This window comes from Anomalospiza imberbis, chromosome 8 (assembly GCF_031753505.1).
Source record: "Anomalospiza imberbis isolate Cuckoo-Finch-1a 21T00152 chromosome 8, ASM3175350v1, whole genome shotgun sequence".
In the NCBI taxonomy this organism is placed as follows: domain Eukaryota; kingdom Metazoa; phylum Chordata; class Aves; order Passeriformes; family Viduidae; genus Anomalospiza; species Anomalospiza imberbis.
In genome coordinates, this window is record NC_089688.1 from 16,361,951 (window position 1) to 16,382,682 (window position 20,732).

The 20,732-nt window shown below is 42.1% G+C and overlaps 3 long non-coding RNA genes across 12 annotated transcripts in view; 2 read left to right on the plus strand and 1 right to left on the minus strand.

Moving 5' to 3' along the window:
• The window catches only part of LOC137478006 (uncharacterized), a 181,433-nt gene that overhangs the window by 17,668 nt on the left and 143,033 nt on the right, over positions 1-20,732 (plus strand). The gene's annotated exons all lie outside the window — the stretch shown is intronic.
• On the minus strand, positions 17,458-17,941 carry LOC137478008 (uncharacterized). Its single transcript, XR_011001346.1, has 2 exons — positions 17,743-17,941; positions 17,458-17,587 (listed from the first exon to the last, which is right to left on the minus strand). It is a non-coding gene; the product is annotated as an uncharacterized lncRNA (long non-coding RNA).
• LOC137478009 (uncharacterized) overlaps positions 18,035-20,732 on the plus strand; it is a 49,555-nt gene continuing 46,857 nt past the window's right edge. The window contains exon 1 of the long non-coding RNA XR_011001349.1: positions 18,035-18,128. This is a non-coding gene — a long non-coding RNA (uncharacterized lncRNA). The remainder of the gene's footprint in view (positions 18,129-20,732) is intronic.

A 20,732-nucleotide genomic window follows, 5' to 3' on the forward strand; every position in this document is an offset into this window, starting at 1 on the left:
GGCTCACTGAACACATGCTCTTAGAGTTGGACCTGAAGCTGTTTATTTTTGTATAGTTGTGATGCTAGTCACTGGTTTAGATGCTGACTTCGTTCTCCAGCTTGATTTTACTCTTGGGTTTTCTTGCTCTGGAATGCAGCATGAATCAGTTCCATCTTAGTTGAAGTCTGAATTGTCTGTATTTGTGTTGGCTTTGATTATTTTATTTGTTTTTAAGCTCTCTCACTATTTCCTATCATCATTATTTCTTGGTGGCTGGTGTACAAATTGCTGACACAGAAAAGGCAAATTCCATATTATTAAATCTCTGCCCATGCCAGTTTTGGCTCTTGGTTATGCCATTGTTCGCTCCCAGCATTCCCTTGTCCTTTATCAAGTCTCATTCCCAGTCAGCACTACATTGCTCTTGCTGGTATTAACTTTTTCTGGCAAATCCCACAAACAATTTTGTGGAGTGCTGATTTTCTGTCACTGCAGCTTATATTTATTTAGCAGCTGGAGGATGACTGGGCTCTCTGTGGCTGAAGGGCCCTCCTGTATGCTTTAGACTCACTTGCATGCTCTCAGCCTGATCTAAGGGCTCTCCAGCAAGGAGCCACCAATGTGCCTCTCAGGAAGTTAGGGAAGTATCTGCTGGAGGGTTTGTTCCAATTGGGTCAGGGACTTGCTCACCAATTGGTAAAGGAGGAGGGGAGCAAACAGACAGTGGTCAGGTCAGGGTACAGTACTAGATGAGGAGCTTATCCTGTGTCATGGGTTGCATTTCCTCTCTATATGAGTCAAGAAGGACCACTTGCTTTACCAGCCTCTCATGTGAGCATTCATCCGACACAAGAGGCTCTACTGCTTTCTCCTTGGGGGGATGCTGGAGGCAAGAGCTCTCAAGGGCTAAAGAAAACAAAACAATGTTTGCTTAGCTGGGAGAGCAGAGTGTGCCCTACGTAAATTGTACTAGGACCTAAAAGTGCTTCAGAAATGAAGTGCCTCTGAAACTGGCTCCACAAGATAAATGTGAGACAGGATGATGCCATTTCCCCAGCTGATGGGGTGTCCCATTGACTCATTTGAGGTCGTATTTTGGTTACTCTGAGCCTCAGCTTCAGGAAAAATGGCATGCAAGACAAAGTTTTCCCAATGAAGTAAAGGTTCTGATTGTGCTGTTCCTTGTAGACAGCCAACAAAAAGTCAATGTGTGTGTCCCTTGTAATCACAGTACAAGGGCTCTGCTCACAGGAAGGAGAGAGAGAAAAAGGTTATTCTCTCCACTGGCATGATAAAATAAGCCATGATGATGGGAGGATTTCAGGTACATTCTTTGTTCCCAGTGTCCACATTCAAAGGCTTGGAGGAGTGAAAAATACTTGCTGAATGCTGGGATGTTTCAGGTGGGACAGAGTTTCTGTTTCTGAGTCCATGTTTCTGTGGCCTCTCCATGTTATTTTTTTTTTTACTCTTTACTGGATCTGTGAAAAATATAGGTCCTATTTATAATTTTAGGTATTTCTGGTTCAGTCACAAGCTGGCATTTACAATGTACTTATTGAAGATGTAGTGCCCAGCCTCACGTGTATTTTGTACTCTGCCGAAACCAAAATTTTGAAGAGTGTTTCTAGTACAGTAGGAAGAAAAGACCACTTCTTGCCACATACCCACCTCCTGTAGCTTTTTTTTCATTTCTTATCTGTGTGTACAGAAGTGTCTCACCATACATAGGGGGATTTCACTCAGTATACAGTCCATTGCAGCACTCAGTTCCCAGACCTCTTTTGCCTCTATATGCATCTTGGTGATGCTCTGTATTTCTAGGACTGCCGTATTTCCCATAATGTTTTTTCTCTGGTGAACTTGAAATGTATCTATGCTGGCTGTTGATAATTGGCATCCTGAGTTATTAGTGATCCTTACAGAAGTGGGGATATCAAACTAAATGGTTCTATGTTTGTGGTCTCTTTCTTCCATGATAGTATTTACCTGATACTACATTAGAAGTTCAGTTCTGCTGTGTAGGAAAGCATGTTGTCGCACCTCAGTGATAGATCAATCATTTGATGTTCCCAGTAATTCAATTTGCAGGGTGGGGCATGTAATAAAAATGATTAGGCTGAAAAAAATCTAAACATCTTTTCTATACAAGCCTCTTTCTTTTTTTTTTTTTCCTATGTGTGTTTTTGAAGCCTGCAGTGGGTTTTCTGGACTTGTGACATGAGTTTTTATTATGCAGTGCATTAGAGCCCTTGTGAAAAATAAAACATGTGATGTGGAAAGTCTCTAGTAAAGAATGACTCGGGAAAAAGAAAACAAAACCCTTCAGTCTAACGAAAGAACAGACTGTGTGAAAGTAACTTGGCATTTAATTGGAAATTGCAGTCAGTCTGCAGATGAAACAGCCTTGCTGGCATCTGCAGGTGGGTGTTTTGCTTATGCTTTACAGTTCTCCTTCCTGCTTGTGCTTGTGAATGCATTTTGCCTGTCAGTTCAGAGGTGCAGCATGGCTGCAATTTGTGGCTGCTCTTTTTCCAGAAGTATCAGCAGTTCCCAATATCACCAGTGTTGTAAAAGTGTGTTAGTAAGAAAGACCCTGCAAAAAATATCTTGCAGTACAAATGGGTGTGACAGCCCTTGTTCCAGAGATGGAGAGTGCCTTTAGAGGTCATTAGAGATAAGTGATGTGACCAAGATCATGCAGGGCCTTTTGCACTCTAAATTATGTCTGGGACTTCTACCTCACAGGTTCAGAGCTCATGAGGGCATTTTAATAGAGAAACTTTAGGAGCTGCACTGACATACATTCATTTAAGGTAAACGTGATCTGCCATCTTGGGCCAAACCCCAGATTTGCTTTCATCAAGTCTAATTATGATAATGGTTCATTTAACCTCTCTGCCTCCCCCTAACTTCTGCTTTAAAGCAAAGGTGCACTAGCTGAGAAACCTTGGACTGCACAGTTCCATTTTTAGCTCTGTCTGACTCATTTAATGATTTGGTCAGGTTAGTTTGTCCTTGACTCAGTTTCCCCACTGTCAAAATGGCACTAATAACATTGTCCTGCTTTTTGAGGAAGGGTTATGAAGATAAATTAGTTTTGGCTGGAGAAGAGTCCTGCAGGGCTAGCAGAATTGGAAGGAGACGAGCGTGCACTCTGTTGCAAGTATTATCTATCACTTATGTTTCTCACAGCCTTCCTTGACTTTTACTGACTGCATTCTTTCTCCTCTTGCAAATCACTAATGTTTATATTGATCAGCAATATCCCTTGCACAGATTACAGGGCCATCTCTCCATCAAATTCTCTGCCTTCTCAGAGGCAGATGGTTTTACAGTTGTGGGAGTGAAGTCCTGGCCTCGACAATGTCAACAAAGCCAGGATCTCATCCCTGGTTTTCCACCACAGGAGTGCTTCCTCTTCTGTACAAAGGCTGGCTATGGGGTGACTGCTGCTGTCTCTTTCTAGGGCTCCTCTAAGGAAAATGCAGAGATGTTTTCAGAGGCAGACAAAGTGAAGTGAAGGGATGGTTGGAGATGGAAAAACCAGCCACACAACAATCTGACTTCTTCTAGAGAGGGTTAAGTACTAAATACCTCTTACTGGGTCACTTAATGATGGATGGTAGTTAGTGGGGGTGGGGTAAAGCTGACTTCCAGCCCTGCATCACTAAACAGTTCATTAGGAAAAACACACACAATGGAAAATGGCAGAGAGGCTCAAGTGTCCAATTTCTCTCTTGAACTCTCTGAACAGGAGGCTCCAGTCAGGGGAATCCCTGCCACCCGCTCCCCCCCCTTCTCTGGCAGTTTCTTTATTAATTAACGGAGTTGGCTGGGGACGGAAATGGAGGACAATAATCAACATAGATGGGTCTGCAGACCTATTTTTAATAATGTGCTTTGCATCTGTCCTAATTGGTATGGAAACAGTGACCTGATTGGAACGACCGGGAGCCTCTTGGGGCCTTTCTTTCTTCCTTTCTCTCCCTCTGTTTTCTTTTTTGTTTGGTTGAAGTTTGACTTGGTGGGAGTGGAGGGGCCAGTGGGTAAGAAATATAAAACCTAACCTTAGGGGCTGTTCACAGGCTGGGGAGTTGAGAGGGGTGACATACTGGGGAGTGCATGGGATGTGGGGGCAGGGAGGCCTGGATTGGAAAGTTGGGTGTAAATGCTTCCAGGACAGAAAATCTAGCTGCCCTGAAGAGCTGAGGCTGAGCAAGGGAAGGAAGGAGCAGCAGCTCTCCAGGTTTAGTGTGATGATGAGGAATATGGTGGTTATTTTGGGTGATACAAGAAAAGCTCAGAGACAAGAGAAGCACTCCAAGAGCCAGCTGATGACCTGTCCTTACCCTGCTGTGTAACAAACGTGCGTGCAGTGAGAGACAGCTTCTGTCTGCAAGAGATTTTAACCCGAAGTAGACAGTGGAGGAAAATGGATAATTTGATATCAGAAGGTGGCTTAGGAATGAAGTGTGGCCCAGAAACTTGACTCCCTCAGTGCTGCATGAGCCACTTACCAGACCATAAGATATAGCTGCCATAATGGCTTAGAGATACTGCACTGGGGAATCCAGAACAAATGCTGTGTGCATTCAAAGACTGTGCCTGTATGGGGAGACAGGATAAAACTGAATTTAACTGTGGTATGTGCTGCAAGGTGGTAATATTTACCTGTTGCAGCTGCTGACATTCTTAGCATTTGCCTGTTCACACTGGATGCCTGTTGGGGTGGGATTGCAGAGACTGAGCCCCCCTGAACCTAAGAAGCAATGTGTCCCCACGTTTTCTCCATACAGCTGTTCTGTCTGTCCTGTGGGTACGTGGGGATGCAGCTGAAGGACTGCTTTCTTCTTTCTCTCACCTATTTAAATAGCTAGCATCAGGCTTTTGCAGGCTGTGCTGTGTTTGTCCACTCTGTCTTCCAGTGTCTTCACAATCTCTGGAAAGTAGCTCATGAGGCTTGAGCATTTGGAACATCACCTTTCTCTATACAGCCATAGTCTCCAGAGCATAACTGAACAGGAACTGAAAATCTGTCTTCATAGGGAGGATGGAACTTGTGTGCCCGAGCCGAGGAACTTGTTACCCATGCAAGAATCATGCTGGGTGTTTTTGCATTTTGGTACATTAGTACCCAATTACTACCTTGCAACTTTATTTTCTGTCAAAAGCTTGCATATGTACACACTGTCAAACAATGGGATGAAAAAAACAAGTCAAAAACTTGAAGTTATAATGAAATCAAAGTGATTTTCCTATAGGCTACAATGGAAATTGCACATTATTTAAAGTGAAGTGAAATGCATGGATGGAAAGATTGGCTCAAACAGCTATTTGTGTATCTTCCCCTTGAATATCTCAATGTTTCCAAGTCTGGCCATTTTATTTTGAGTACTACAGCAATTATTTTTTCCTGTAAGCCCCAGCTCATAGGATGAATTACTGTAACTGAGAATCTCAGCTTTCTTTTGAGGAAGCTTGCTCTTATACTTGCTATAGAAAACTCGAAGAAATGTTGTTATTGCCCTCAAAAGGATCAGACTGAGAAGCTGAAAACAAGATCTCCCACATGCATTGCATTTAATAATAATAAGTCTCTGGTGCTTTTTTCCAGTCTCTATTTTGTAGGGTCTTGCTTGTTAACCTGGACTACTTAGGCAGCCATGGAGGCATTGCTAAATTCAGACCCTACTTATGGATGGCAATTTCTGGTGTATATATAACCCTTCTTATAAAGAGGAAGGAAAGAGAGAAAAGAATTGCAGTATGAAATGTAGCAGGCGCAGGCAGTGAGCGGCTGCCGCTGTGATGCGTGAGGAGTTGGCCAGGTCCCATGTAAATCAAGGACAAAGTTGACTAATTTCCTGGGTCGGTCATGGTGAAAATATCACATTTCATGGTTTGTTGCCGATTCATAGAAAAATCCTATTAAAACCGGGCAGATTACTTATACAATTTAAACAAATGATGATCAAAGATTATAACATGTTCTGTGAAGAATGAAAAGGAATAGAAATGAATGTGCATCTGGTGAAATGGGGCCAGCTGGGGTTCGCATACCAACTTGCCCTTTCAGCAGGGAGGGGGCGGAGGCGCAGGCGCCCGGGGGCACCGCGGTCCTCTCCGGGCCGGGCTCCCGCCGGCCGAGCGTCGCCCCCCGCTCGGCGGGCGGGGCCGCGGCCCGGGGCAGCGCCGCGCGCGGGCGCCAGGGGGCGCCGCAGGCCGCGCTTTGAGGCGGCGGCGCGGCGGGATCCCGGGAGCGGCCGGGCTCCCGGCTCCCGGGACGGACGGACGGACGGACGGGTGGAAGGACGGAAGGATGCAGCCGCGGAGTGCGGCCGTTGGGCGCGCTGCCCGCTCGGAGGCAGGCAGCCCACTGCCCATCCGGGGGTTCCCACTCACAGCCGGGTACGATGTTCTTAGCGCGGCTCAGCCGGAGGAGCGCCTGTGCTCGGCCCAAACCCTAAACCTGCGCTAACTTGCGATCCCATAACGTACTGCATCACTTCCGAGTTGCTCAGGAAGAAAAGCCTAACCTGAAAATGCACAAAGCTTAGGATGCAAGATAAAAATGTGTTCTATGTTTCAACAACACAAGGTCTACACTGGCGGTAAACCAGACTGTTACAGATCCCTGCACAGATCTGTCCCCTAATCCTCATTGGAGTGAAATCTGTGAAACCTTCACAAGACCTTCACAAAGTGTCAAATGCAACAACTGTCCACTGAAGAAGAGAATACAGAAGAGAATACAGAGGCACAAACGTATGCTTGTGTTGTAAAGAGCAGTGGCTCTGTGAAGTGATTATGAAGGTGGAGGTGAAATGGGTAAACAGAAATGAATCTCCAAAGAAAATGGCGGAAATTTTAGTAAGTACAACAAAATGATTAGCATGGGGACCAGGAAAAGACAGGTTTTTGTTTTGTTTATGCTTTTAAGGCAGATTTCTGTATTTCAGTGTGAAATTGTTACAACAGACAGGGCAGAAGTTAATATTTTCCTGTGCACTGCTGAGCAGTGCATTATCCCAAACAGTAATCCACATGAAACATACTGTAGTGGTTTTCATAGCCCTCATAACTTGGAAATCAAGCTTAAATAGTCAAATCTTATGACATCAACACTCACTTTCTTATATTAAACATACTGAAGCAGTAGACCACTGATGCTCCTGTCACAAGGCTTGTTTTGCACAGCTGTCTGTCCAAAGTCCTCTATTGAAGCTTTCCCAAACACTGATGCAGTAGGAAGGACTTGATGGTTTTAAAGGTCTTTTCCAACCTAAATGATTTTATGATAGTGTGGGAATTCAGTTGCATCTGAAATTTAGGGATGATGTGGATGAATTTACTCATACTGGCTTTTCTTTTTTATCTATAAATCTAGGAAAATGTTGCAATAAACTTGTCTCTGCATGGCCTTCAACTCCAGATCCAAACCCTAACGCTGTCTCTAACCCTAGTGTTGTCCAGAGCTAAAGTATCCATGGCTCCCTTATAGTTCAGCATAACATGCTGACAGCTACTCTTAACTTTTCTTCAATGAGCAGACAAATAAGCACCAAATTCTCCCATTGTGAATCCTGCAACAAAGCCAAGCCCTGACCTTACTGATCATTGCAATGCAAGGACTCAGTGCTGCTGAGAAATTAAACGTGTTTGTGGCTATCAGCCTCTTATCTTACCACTGAGCACCTGGGAGAGTTCTGCAATGGAGATATAATGCTGCAGAGCCTCCTGGCCCAAGCCCTAAATGTGAAATACTTGCAGTGCAGTATCATTTATGGCTAAAGAACCTGTTGATCGGTGAACATTAACTATGAAAAATTCAAATCCACTGAGGCAGACTGCAATCCTGTTGCAGGCTGGACAAAATTCTTCAGTAAATCTGCACTAAATCTTAGTTTTAGTCCTCATTTTATTCCTGGCATGAGTGATGGCCTAGAAATCCAGCTATGTCTAAATGTTAACCAGAAGATTTTTAAATATGCTTATAATGATTTTACCACTTATCTTACCTCAAGCAATGATGCCATTCCAGTTCCAGCGTTGATCATGGCTCAGTAACCCCATTCTGTCTGACAATTAAAAATGATACATTTTAATCTACTTATCCCTGAGCAGGTTTGGCAGAATTGAGCAACAAAAATTATTTGCAGAGCCTCATTTCTGGAATGCTAAGCTAGACCCTAATTGTAATCCTAACCCTGATTTGACCTCTGCCCAGATACTTGCTATCAGTGAAAAATAAAGAATAAATATTTGAGTATAGCAACATTAACTTTCATCCAGTTTTGTGAGTCTTAAAGATTTTGACAATTAATTTGCCCCTCTAATCTTTCTTCTTCCAGACTCTATCCCCAACTCTAATCCTATTTTTGATGACAGCTTAGAAACCCAGAATTTGGCATTCTCATCTAGTGGTATCAGACCTTGGCTTTTCTCTACAGGTATGACAGTGGTCAGTAATAAATTTGCTTTTTACAGATCCTGCTGTCCCGAAGCATAACTCAAATCCTCACCTACCAGCATTATGCACTCTACTCTCATTGTCACCAGACTTGAATCTACTTGTTCTAGCCTTATTTGACTTAGCAGAATTCAGCAACTATCCAGTTCTCTGTCTATATCTCTTTAATTTTGTTCCTAACAATAAATCACCAGTCTTTACCACAGACCAAACATTTTTTTCTTTCTTCAAAATCAGGAATAAGACATTTGAGTCCACTGGCACTAGAGTGCTCTGATATGGATGATCTGTGGATTCAGTGATTTGGCTATAGAGAACTGAATATCCTGTTTTCCAAAAATAAGTGATTTCACACCTTGACTGGTGAATAAATAAGTTAATTTCTATGTATTTAGGGGGAGCTGAGGCTGATTTACGCTAGCTGATGGTTCTGGTCTGGTACGTACAGCTCTTTGCAATAGAAAGTATTGAATGCTGCTTTGTGGCTTAAAGGACCCTTGTGCTTTTATAACAAAATGTGTATAGAGCATTGCTGAGTAAAAATCAAGAATGGTCTATAAACAGTAAGTGCTGTTTGCTGTATCCTGTGCCTCTCTTCTATATGCTTTATTCTGGCCAGAGGGTGTGAACTAGCACAAGGGAATAACAGCTGGAGAACGTGGTGGGAGTCATGGTGCTTGGAGGAACAGCTGCAAGTCTCCCTATTTTTAATTCAATATTGGATATAGTGGTATTGGCTTTTTAGATCCTGACCTGGTCCAGTGCTGCTAATTACATTTGTGACATGAATGGCCATAGTAAGGAACTTTGGGTACTGGAGTTAGATTTTACAAAGGAGGCCTTTTAGGTGAATTTATATGATTAAATGTCATCTTTCTTGGAAAAAGGCCAGCTAATGTACATTAATTTTGGATCACAGTGCTGAATTAAGAAACTGAACTGGACATTAATTTATTTGCTAACTTTTGGGGAGTGGAGTGACTTTCACTTTGATTTCAAGCAGGCAGTCAGGATTGAGTGAGAGAGGCTCTTGGTCACGAGCATGTTCTGGGTAGGGCAACCCTCTGAGCAGCTGGTGTTACTTGAAGGTAAAATAAAGTAACATGCATTTTAAGTTGGTGAGCAAGTGAAAACTACAGATAATTATTTTCCTACCTGATACTACGAATAAGCATCTTCCAGCAGTGATGTCTTAGTGTAACAAAGCAGTCTTAAAGACTTGCACTTATGCAGAGCTTAGAGAACATAGTAAGGACCTCTCCCTTGGTGTAGCCAACTTACCACCATGGCTGCTTTGAGCCAACATTTTGTAGACTTAGCATCATGTTAATTTCACGTTAATGGTGAGTAAAGCTGATTAGCTGCTGTTTTAACTGCAGGTAACTCATTGTTACTGGCAGGAAACATGTTTCATCTGCATAACAGTTTCATGTGAGCAGTGGGGAACATTTTCTATTAGCGTTTGTTGATGTGAAACGTGTTTCTCAGTAAAATTATGTTTGGGACTGGAAGAGAACTTGATCTTCATCTTTAACTCCAACTAGAAAATCTGAATCATGAAAACAAACTTTTAAATTCTTTCGCAGTGATTTTTGATGTTACTTTTAATGTGTTCAAGATTGTTTTCTATCCTATTTACTATGCACATAGCTAATGAAGCTAGAATCAACCTTCTTAATGTTGCCCAAAGTATATAAATGTCAGCTGCATACAGAGGCTGAGGTGAGCTGAGGCTGTGTTCCAGAGAAGCTGTGTTACACTGCTGTCCCTAACTGCCATGTTCAAGTGAGAGACTGAGGTCTGTAGGGCCCCAGTGAGGAGCTGAGGCAGGTACAGGTAAGCAGTGTGTGTTCTTTTCCACTCCTGGCAGTGTAATATTCCTTCTTTTCTCTTAGATACCAGGCAATCCTATTCAGGTTTTTTCATGTATTCTAATGACACCTAGCAAAGCTCTACACACCCAGGAGCTTGAGTTTTGAAAGTGATAGAATAGTGACACTTGCTTTTTAAGAAAAGTTTTACTTGCTTTCTTTGCTCATGCTTTCCAGATAGTGAAGCCAAAACAAGCAATGTTTGAGTCAGTATCTTTCCAAAAATGCTGTCATATAATAATTACATTACCAGTCGTGCCTCTCATTCTGAAGGATCTCAAAGCACACAGTCATCTGAATTATGAGAGCAAATGCAAATATATGACTGTGTTGTCAGTAAATACCGTGAGATTCTTCTCAAGAACTGTAGTTTCTGTTGGCCTAGAAGATGGAACTTGCTTTAGAGTTTGCAATAGCACTGTACTAATGTTTTTGTGAGCAAGGTGGGAAGAATCCCCCATTTGTTGTAGACCAGAAAAGGAATTTTCTGAAGTGCCTTGCAACATGATCATTCTAGAGAAAAAGCTTTTGATTGCCTCAAGCTATAAAAATTATGTTAGGGTATGTCTTCTTTCTTTATTTCATAGAGATAGCCTCTTGATTCTTGACAATCCACAAGTTGAATTGTTTCCAAGTCTTCGTTTATACTGGGGTATGTGCTTGTGCTTAAGGGCCTGACAGTCACAAAATACAGTCCCAGAGAGCTTTAAGTCCAAGTGTGACTTGTAGACAAATAACTTAGTTCTGATTTTGCTGACTTAAATCAGGGAACCCACACATTTACTGCTGCAAGCCTAACTTGCTAGTATATATTTGTATTGCTGGAATGCCAAGGATCCATATTACCTATGAAGGCATTCCTATGCCAGAAAACATATGAATACAGAACAAACAAAAGATGGTTCCATACTTTAGAACTCTAGCAGTCTGAGGCAGAAGATTGTGACATGGTCAAATCATTATAACTGACACCAGAGAAGCCAGTGCTTCTGCTTCAACTTGGCTAAAAAATCCCCAAACCAACAAAAAAACCAAATAATAGTAATAAATAAAAACCCAAAAAAACAAAACAATAATAGCAAAACTCCCCAGCGACAACCAAAAAAAAAAAAAAAAAAAAAACAAAAAAAAACCCAAAAAACCCCCAGGACAAAACACTGATCCACTTGACCTATTAATAGAGGGGGAAGAGTTAAAGAACAAAAGCACATGGAAAAATCGGAAACTGTCTTCTCTTCAAATGGTCTCAAGTGTATGGGGAGGAAAGAGGAGAGGCAAAACAAAGCCCAGAGAATCTGAAGCTTGGACTGCCTTGTTTTTCTATAAATTTTCCAAGATATGTTGGAGACTCTTTTATGCATTAGCACAGTGTTTAGGAATGAATATTTGTTCAGTGAGATATGACTCTCCTATGGCAGAGCAGTGAAATATAGGATATTTTGCTTGTTGGCAGCAGATTTCTGGCTGTCTATGTTTTTATTAGTGCAGGTTTTTCTATATGAGCATAGCTATTTATCTAGCAAGCAGGGCCAGCAGATAGAAAGTTGAAGAGAAAGCCAGCACAGTTCTAAGCCATGTCAGTTGATAAAAACCCTTAAGGCGAAATATCTACAGGATTGGGCCATGTGCCTGAATTAAGGGAAATGCTGTTACATTTTTCCAGTCACTTCAATATCCTGCAGTTCCTGCACTTCCACAAACACAATTTAATGCAGCTGATAGAATGCCATGCTGAGGATGTTTTGTCAGCTGCCAGTGTTGAGTCTTGGAAATTTTAATTCCTGAGTTAGAAGATGGAGGGAGCTTTTTAGTAGAGGTTGTAACTGGCTGATGACCTTTAGTGTTTTGCTCATTTACCACCAGAGAGGGTCTGATAGTTACCCCAAGGGGCTTTGAAGTACACCAGCATCTGTAGCCTGCTGATCTGGTTTGTCTCTGTGGTGATAGTGGAGGTATAAGAATACAAATAAGCAACCCGATTCTCTAGAGTAATAATCTGAGTGTAATTGTTGGGGCTAAATCACACACCAGGGTGTTCTCTGATGGTGGCAGGAATTTTGCTTGAGTGTAAACTGGATCAGACCCATGGGACCTGATCTTTAATTTGTAATACTTTGCATGTGTGACAAATACTTGTGGAGGTAAGCAGACCAATTACTCGAAGGAGAAGCAAAGGCAAAGGTTACCAAGTAAAAGAACAGAATCAGAAACCAATGGTAAGATCCTTATTTCTAAGGTGATTCCCTAAGCTCTTGGTGTTTTGCTTGAATAGCTGCTGAAAACAGAGAAGAAAAGGCAGTCTTTGCTCTATAGATTCAGAGAGGAACTGTAAGATAAAAGGCAACAGGATGAGAATTATAGATGGCTTAGGGAATGTATGGAGATTGTCTGAAGTAGCAGTAGCAGCATAAACAAATGGGACAAAGTTATTTTTTGAAAATGTCATTATAAAGGATTTTTCAGATGGGCTTGTGATGAAGACCAATGAAACAAGCAAGGGACATTTATAAGGAGCTCCATTCCTTCATAAAATCTGTGAGGGGCACAAGGACACAGATTTGATCCAGCAATTAACAGTGGGTGTGGGACTAGAGATGGTAAGATGTGGGGCTCTCTTTCCTTGCCTAAAATAAGAGATATTGAGTACAGGTACCAGTGAAGGTCCTTGAGAGGGAATACAAGCACCTTCTGATTGCTGTGTTAAAGAAAGAAAAAGCAGTGGAGAGGTAGGAAGGAGGGCAACTCTACTAACAGGTAGGCTGCAAAGGTCAGCTGTGCAGTAGCATAGCAGAAAGGTGCAGGTCAGAGACATGATGCTTATGAAACCTAGTGGTTATGTGTACTGTGTAGTTATATCTATGTCTTGGATCATCTAGAGACTCTGCCTTCACGCTCTGTTTTTAGCTTCTCTTATAATTTAGTATGGAATAAAATCTTCATAGTCAAGAGCTTGAAATTGCAACCAAACTACTTGGAAAGTTAACTAAGTAGGGTTGAAGTGATCTTAAAAGGCCCTTCCAAAGAATCATGTAATCAAATTATTTAACTAGATATAAAAGCATGCCAGCAAGGGAGTAAACGTGTAGCATCTCAGGATCTACTATGTTTAAATAAACTACAGTTTTTAAGTGGCTTTCCAGCAAGATCAGATTATAGCCTCTGGGATATAGAGTGTAGGGGAAGCATTGTTGTTATGTCAAGTTTGAGGAGATACTGATCAAGTTCACTGGGGCTACCATCACATGCCACAAATGCAGAACAATAATAATTTGTAAAGCATTTTGAAACCCTCCAATAGAAAAAGTGCAATTTCACTGCATTTGCAGCACATCTGCATTACTTTAATTGATATTTTGCACTTATTGACAGCCTTGGTCTCCTGTTACAAACATTTTTCATTTACAGGCACTTTCCTTAATGCCATCAAGAATACAGAGCCATTCCTACTAGTCCAGACTTGCTCCCATGCAGCTTTCCCTGTGATAAGTAGGGCTGTTCTGAAGTATGCAGAATTCCAGAAAGAAATAGAAATACCAGCCTTTGTATTGTCAGAACAAAAGCAAATAAGTACACATATATGAGTCAACTATATAGATGCCTTGCTTTATTTAGACGACTTAAAGTATCCTTGTGTTTTATAATAATATGATGTGTGGTTCACTCTGCATGATATTAAATAGCAAAAATAGGCTTGTAGCACCCAAAAGTTGCTCACCTTGTATTTTCATATAGTTCTGTTTTCTCTGTGTTTTCTATTTTAGGTTTTATTTCTGGAACAAGATTTGTATTGTTTAGAAACTCAGACTTGGTTTCTTTAAGAATCTTCTTTTTCTGAGAAATCAGGTCCTTGGTATATATTTATTGCCTCCAATCCTGAAAAGATTTTTTTTTTTTTTTAATGTGTTTAGTTTGATTTCAAAATAATTGCCTGGACATATAAAATAAATTGCAGAAATAAATCTGTGTGGATCCAGAGGCCTTACTAATCAATAAGTGTGTTCTTCTGGACTTGTTTTCTTCATATCTATTTCCAGAGTTATAAATACAGCATATTTTGGTTTGAAATACCCTGTGTGACTTTTGCAATAAAGGGATTTCTCTTATGAGATAAAAGTTGAAACAGTAATGACAATTGCAGTGTTAATGGACAAATTTTAAGTATCCTTCTGGACAAAATGTCCAGCATACAGCTGAAAAATCATTTTATGTGATAGGATGGGCACAGAGTTATAGTTAATGGTGTGACATTAGGCTGGTGACCTGTCACCAGTGGAGTTCTGCAGGGCTCCATCTTAGGCCCTGTGCTCTTCAGCATCTTTATCTACAGCTTGAACATAGGACTTGAAGGAATACTAAGTAAGTTTGCCAACACTAAACTGGGAGGAACCATCAACTCACTCGAGGGCAGAGAGGCCCTGCAGAGAGACCTTGATAATCACTAATTGGGGCAATCACCAATCGTATGAAGTGTAACACGAGCAAGTGCCAGATTCTGCACCTATGGCAGTGCAACCCTGGTTGTGTGCACAGACTGGGGAAGGACAGGCTGGAGAACAGCACTCTGAAAATGGACCTGGGGGTCCTGGTCAATGGCAAGTTGAACACGAGCCAGCAGTGCCCTGGCAGCCAGGAGGACCAAGCCTGTCCTGGGGGGCATCAGGGACAGCATGGCCAGCTGGGCAAGGGAGGGGATTGTCCTGCTTTGCTCTGCCCTGGGGTGGCCTCACCTCGAGTGCTGGGGGCAGTTCTGGGCAGCACAATATAAAAAAGACATTAAGTTACTAGAGTGTCTAAAGGAGGGCCATGAGAATGCTGAAGGTTCTGTAAGGGAAGATGAATGAGGAGCAGTTGAGGCCACTTGGTTTAATCAGCCTGGAGAAGAGGAGATTGAGGGGAGATCCCATTGTAGTCTCCAACATCCTTATGAGGGGAAGTGGAGGGCAAGTATTGATCTTTGCACTGTCGTGACCAGTGACAGGACTCAAGGAAACAGCACAAAGATAAATTGGGGGAGATTTAGGCTGAATATCAGGAAAGGGTTTTTTACCCAGAGGGTGGTCAGGCACTGGAACAGGCTCCCCAGGGAAGTGGTGACAGCACCAGTCAGATGGAGTTCAAGAAGTGTTTGGACAATGCTTTCAGGCACATGGTGTGACTCTCAGGGGTGTCCTGTGCAGGGCTAATAGTTGGACTTGATGATCCTTGTGGGTCCCTTCCAACTCTGCATATTCTGTGATTCTATGGTTCAAATCTAAGCATTTCTGACATCACCTGATCATTCAGATTCACCTCTCTTTGGGACAGCTATATGTATCAGCATGCACGACTACACAAACAACACAGAATTTTAACAGCAGACAATAAAAAGTACTGAAGCCTACCGAATCATTCAGAGCTGCTTAAGTGGCTGGCTGTCATGGTTTGTGCTGGAGTGTGAAGAATCCAATGCTCCAACATCACCATCCTTGTGTGGTGTCCAAGATCCTGACCCACAGATGGTCAGGTTTGCCATTGCAGATCAGAGCTCACAAGTTTTGTCATGGTTATGTGAAATTGGAGCTTGGGTAGAATGGAGACTGATTTTATCCTTAAGTCACTCAAAGAGGACTCAGTAGGACTGTTCTGTGACCTGGAAAAACATATTTATCTCATGGTCATTTTATAATATAGGGGCTTATGCAGGGAATCATGGAATTGGTTCTTATTGAAGTTAGCTTGCTCTTAATGCTATGCATAGGTATAAGCTCTTTTCAAAAAGAAATCAGAATAAGCTTGGGTTTACAGGACTTTTCCAACTTGGTGTGCATAGTATGTGTATCTGTGATGATTATTTTGTTGCTGTTGAAGTGATTCTTGAAAAGAAACAGTGAGACACCATGTCCAGTCCAATAGAGAAATCTGTGCAAGAACTTTCGCTGACACCACAGGATATTCAAGCCAGTCCTCCTTTGTTATCACAGCATTTGCATTCTCATTCTCAAACTTAATGTGGTTTTAGTTACAAATTTCTAGTTTGTGGTTTTCTATTAATGAAAGATCTTTTCTTGGCTGATTATATCCTTTTTTTATTCCTTTCTTACTCTAACAGTTTTAAGTAATCTTGATAGCGTGTTTCATGATTTCTTCTGTAGCTGGCTGATTCAGGGGGACAGACTTTGTGCACTGTAGCAGGGCTGGTGGCAAGTATCCTGCTTTCTAGAGAAAAAGAACCTTTTGGTGATAAGGAACAACCATGGTGTTGAAGGATAACTGTGTCAGAAGGAAGTGAGAATTCTAAGCTCAGCAACACTAGTGTATAGTAAAGTTGGAGAAGTTACTTTACATTTATATAGAGGTAAGAGCTTGAGTCTTTACAGGAATACTTGCCTGGGAAATAAGCTTTTAACTTCGGCTGATTTTCTGAAATTGGAATATTGTTCTACTCAAAGTGAAGGGATGTGAGTACCTTTGTGGAAATTCTTATCTGCGTGTAGCAGTGACTGTGCAGCCACACTAGTGCATACTGAGTCTGTGAGAATGTATACACCAGGGTGAGACTACAATCTGTGGGTTGTGTGTGTGAACCTACAATCTCTGAGCGTGAGAATGCAGTGGTGAGAGTAAGTGTACCTGCCTGTGTGACACTGAGGCTGTGAGTACCTGTGGGGGGATTAGATGATGTGACTATGTGTGGTGTGCATTGAGCAAAGGTTCAGCCCATCTTTGTATTGATATTGGTGCACAAGTGTAATTACACAAACATGTGAGTGAAGCACAGATGTGAATGTGTATGTGAACAAAGGGATAGCATAGCCATGAATGCATATGTGAGCATGAGTGCAAGTATTAGTATATTTCTAAGTGCAGAACATATAAATAAATGTATGTAAGTAAAATGTGTATATTACCAGATGATCTTAGATGAAGAGATTCTGTGCCAGGCACGGCCTCTTCTCTGTTCTGTCCATTTCTGTAGATGTGTTAGCTTCAAAGACAAAAAGTGCCCCAGCTTGGCTTTAGCCTGGGCAGCAGCCCTGAGTGCGCAGTTGCTCTGCCAGCTCAGTGTGTTTGTGTGCTCTTGTGAGAGAGTTGGTAATTGTGAGCGCTCCCTAAGAGAATCTCTGGGGCCAGGGCATACAATAGGCAAGGGTCTAGGGTCTGAAACTGTAGACTTTAATAAAGCCACTGACAGCAAATAAGAGCCTGACATGTGAGTCACATTACTGACAACAAGGGCTGCTTTGTAGTCCCATCTGCACCCTGATCGAGTCCCGTACAGTAACTGAAAGGACAGAACAAACTGCTGCTGCCTTCAATAAATACAACCGTGCCACAAAGGCGGCCGAACAGACCAACTTTGTGTGGCTTTGCTGCAGCTGAGCTACTCCCCTGTTTCTCTTCCTCGCCTCCCCCACCAGTGAAAATGACTGACGTTACCTCGTAAGGGTTGCTTACGAGCCCTGACTATGTGCTTGTCCCCATGGCAGTCATTGCATGTAGCCCTGTAACATCTTTCTTCCCTGCCACCCCCTGTGCTCCTTCATAGACTTTTCCTTTCTCTGCTCCCAGTGACTGGGAGAGGCCTGGAGCCTCTGCTCATGAGCCATGTCCCCTGGACCTCATGCCCCTTTCTGGGCTAGCCAGCACTGGGAGCTTAGCAAAACCTTACACTCAGGTGAGCATAGTTACCTGAGATGTCATAGTAGCTTGAATAGTTACTGCAGACTTCCACTGGAGTGCTCATGATGACAATGTTGGACTTGCCAGTACAGTAACTTGAACGCCTTTCAGACCCTTAGTGCCTGGCCACCTCCCTAACCCAGGTAGCATCAGGAACAACAGTGTTTTCTATTTATCCAGGTTCAGAAACATTTTTTGCTGGCTGTCCTCAGGGTCTCTTACTCTTCCCTCCATCTGGGCCTCTCCCCTTTGGCTTGGAGACTTCCCCAGTGAAGAGCTTTCACATGGAGCAAAAAAGCCTTGTAAATTGACCCCTCTGCAATGGGAATTTGTGCCACTGTTGTGTCTTTCTCAGTGCTTCTCTGGCCACTCTTTTTCAGTTTGTCCCAATAGCCCTAAAGAAAAGGCTTTAGTTGAACTGCATGTGTGGTCATGTACTGAAAGAGTTATAAACTGTGGCAAAGGTCATTAGCTTATAAATGAAAATATATGCCTATGGTTGTCAAAGGTGTGATGTTAAGTATCGGGATAATGCCTGTGATAGTGTAGGTATCTCTGTGTTGTCTGTCCTAGCCCAGTGCGTGTCAGTCCACCTAACAAAAAGTCTAAATTCTCTGCTTGAAAAAATGGAAAATCAGACTCAACAGTTTATGCCTAGCAGAAACTCTGTGTCCTCCTGTATCATGTAGTGCACAGAGAGCTGAATTCCCTGGAGGTTAGGGTGGGAACCCTACCATTTGCCCTGTGCTTCTACAGTGTGCAGTAGAGCCTGTAGCCTGCCCTGTCAGTGTCTAATTGACACCATCTTCAGACAAGAGGATCCCAGTCATAGTGATTTGTTCCTAAGGTATAAGGCTTACCTACTTTAAAGGTCAGATTTTTCAGCTGGTGACTAGTATATTGCAGCTTTTAGGAACATAACATGGCAGAGGTGGGAATGCAGCAGATCTTTCCTTGAAAAGGAGAACAGACTTCAGGAAGCAAACAAATTCTGTTTCTGAGTATCTCTAGGAAATCCTACAGTACAGTCTTCTGTGAAAAATACCTCTCTGTGATTTTACATCTCCTTCTGTTCAAGCAAACACTTCAGATAACCTTAAACACAGGAAAGTACAGACCAGCATAATACAAATCAGCAAGCAATAGGGAGCAATATCTCCTACAGAGATGTAGGCAGAAGAGAAAGAGAAGGATTTCACTGGTGTCACATAGAAAATGCCCAGATCCTATAGTACGAGGTGTTGATAGGTGATGTTTATAGGAACAACTTGTGATGATGATTTGCATAACACAGTGATATTTCTTAGAGATAATCTCTGGACCTTCTGCTAGAGATTTCTGTTCTCTCTGTATCAATTATATATAAAGGACTAAATACCACTGTTTAGAAATAATCTACATAGCTGAGAAGCAGCAAAAGAAACTTTAAGTCCTGTAGAAAATGTGGTTTGTAGTTTTCCGGTGTCTGGAATTTTTGAAAAAAACTTAGAGCATCTTATGGCACCGTTAAAAGAGAATGCAGATTCCCCTACATGTGACTCAGTGCTTTGATCACATAACAAGCTTCCTTTCTGCTTTGGTGTTTAGGCTAAGAACTGGACAGGGTGAGGCTAATAAACCTGCAGTCATGGTATTTGGTGGTAGGTGTCAATCCCCTCAGTCCTCACCTGTGCTTACTTCTTGTAGAAGCTTCAGCTGTGGCACAGCTGGCCAAAGTGGGAATTTACTCTTAAGCAAAGGAGTCTACAGCAACAGCACCGGTACCTTCCTCTGGAGCCCTTCCACCTCTTGAACAGGCAGGAACTGAGAAATCCCATTTCTAGTAGTTTGATACCTGAAGAGAAGAAGTGTTTCCTAGAAGGAGATGGAAGGATGGAACCCAGAAGAACAGGAATGGACTTGGCACAGACATGCTAGACTGTATGTTACTGTAGGGAGTAGGAAGCTGCTCACTGTCCCAGCTGTTCTGCACCAGGAAATCTGAGAGGACAGCTTCAAATTCTTCTTGCTGTACTTTGAGAAAGGTGCAGTTGGTAATTATTTGAATTCATGTTTTTTCTTTTAATTTCTCTTTCTTTTCTCCTTTCATTGAGAAACTGGTTGGTTACATCATTGAAGTAATCATTTCTGGAAAAGTATAGCTCATTGAGTGCCAAAGTAGTTTAGTTCAATTTTCCCAGGTTTCTGAGTGGGTTCTCATAGTGATCTTTACTAATGATCCCTGAAGATTGACCCTGATTCTATTTTTTTGTTGAGTAAAGCACATCAGAAGTACTATAATAAAATGCAATGGAAAGCTGAGTGCAAATATATTAAAACATAGAAATAATAATAAAAAACCTTAAGGCCAACAGAATTTTGGAAAAGAAAAACTGTGGAAGGCAATGGGGATTATTTTACACTTTCCTCTGATAAAGCTGAAGCCTAACTCAGTTCTTCCTGAATGCAGAAAAGAACTAGGGCTGCATTTGGCAGCCCATGAAGTATGGGCTTAGCCTGTACAGCCTCATCTAGCATACCAGAGAGTGAAGGACACGATAGTCTGAGTCAGGCTAACAACTTACAGGAGAGCATACCAGTCTCATCGCTCTCTTTTTAAAATTTATTTCCCCACCCTTCCCCCCCACCCTCTCAAGAAATGCTCATTTGCATGCTAATGACTTTTTGTAAATAATTGATGTCACAGATAGTCAAGGCTGAAAATAGTCTGAGTGGAACTTCATGTCTATCCTTCACCAACTACTAAG